Here is a 1,468-nt window from a genome sequence, read left to right as displayed (position 1 = left end):
TATGAAGTGTATACAAATGTAAATGTTTTCTGCCAATCAGGGATGTATGGTAATATGTTATGCTTATCAGGAGCCGCATTAGTGTCCAGTCTACATTACTACTTATTTAGATTTATGATCCATTTATGGTTCTAAATAGGTTCAGTCCTTATTAGGATTTATATCTGTATACTTTCAAGATATCTTGTTATATCTCATCTAACTACCTCTCCCACAAATACAAGTGCTACATTGTTGGATAAGTGATAATAATACACTGCTAACCTTAAGGGTTTTTTTGTGTTGCTGACTACCGTATACAAAGCAGTTGCAGAGCATTACGTGAATTAACACAAATAACCAAAAAGCCAGTATTTCTGTATAAAAACAGAAAACCTTGTGAAACATTCCCATTTACATGGGATTTCTGGAGCTCCCTCTCATCCTGTTTAACAATCTTGGGGCTCTGCAATGCAATATGTAAACAGAAATGCAATATGTAAACAGAGCACCAGTTTGTCACACAACAGGACAGCATAAGTGTTCCTCTATCTTTTTTCCGTCTCAGTGTCATTTCTCAGATATTTCAGATCAGACAATATATGATCCCCAGTGTCATCAGGTGCGATATATTTACCTGCAGTCAAACCACACTGAGTATGCCCAACCTCATCTGATCTTGGAAGCCAAGCACTGTGGGCCAGGTCAGTATCTGGGTGGGAGACCACCAGAGAATACCAGGTACCGCAGGTATTTTGATCTAAGAGCACTTAGTAATTTTTATGAACTTTGGGAGTTCCCACAGGCCTTTGAGATCCGACAATATATGGTTCCCAGTGTCATCAGATGTGATATACCTATCTGCGGTCAAACCACACTGAGTATGCCCAACCTCGTCTGATCTTGGAAGCCAAGCACTGTGGGCCAGGTCAGTACCTGGGTGGGAGACCTCCAGAGAATACCAGGTACCGCAGGTATTTTTATCCAAACCAAGGACATAGGACCTAGAACCAAGCATCATTGTATATTTTCTCTAGCCAGCACTTTACCAGTGATTTGGGTTGAGCCCGGTGTACATTTTCTCTTTCTTCCTGCTATATCTTTATTACAGCATATATCGTAACAAATTAGGAAGAAGAGAATATTTCTCAACATCGGAGATTCATATATTTTTGCTCATTGAGCCACTACGTTAGCATTTTTAATATTCACATCATTTGATGTTTATTTAGATTATTTTGCCATATATGTCGTCATTTCTTTTTTCTTGCCTTATAGCCATTATTTTAGGAGGGTAAATAACAAAAATTACATTTTAACCTAAGAATAATACATATCTTTCACAATTATCAATACAAGTGTGCCCCAGAAGAGAAATATAGTCTTTCTTTTTTCTCTTTGGTTCCGGTACTATACGGGAACCATCTCCCTTACTTTTCCAAGTAGTTTACTGAACTATTTTATGGGAGCACCGCCAACCCAGCGCCGA

General features: G+C 38.6%; 2 pseudogenes; both read left to right on the top strand.

Moving 5' to 3' along the window:
* The first annotated feature begins 614 nt into the window (after positions 1–614).
* LOC135052447 (5S ribosomal RNA) lies at positions 615–732 on the top strand (annotated as a pseudogene).
* A 106-nt stretch (positions 733–838) lies between these two features.
* Positions 839–956, top strand: LOC135051844 (5S ribosomal RNA; annotated as a pseudogene).
* Positions 957–1,468: the final 512 nt, after the last annotated feature.

Source organism: Pseudophryne corroboree, chromosome 2, assembly GCF_028390025.1.
Source record: "Pseudophryne corroboree isolate aPseCor3 chromosome 2, aPseCor3.hap2, whole genome shotgun sequence".
NCBI lineage: Eukaryota > Metazoa > Chordata > Amphibia > Anura > Myobatrachidae > Pseudophryne > Pseudophryne corroboree.
This window is presented reverse-complemented; position numbering and strand designations above follow the sequence as displayed.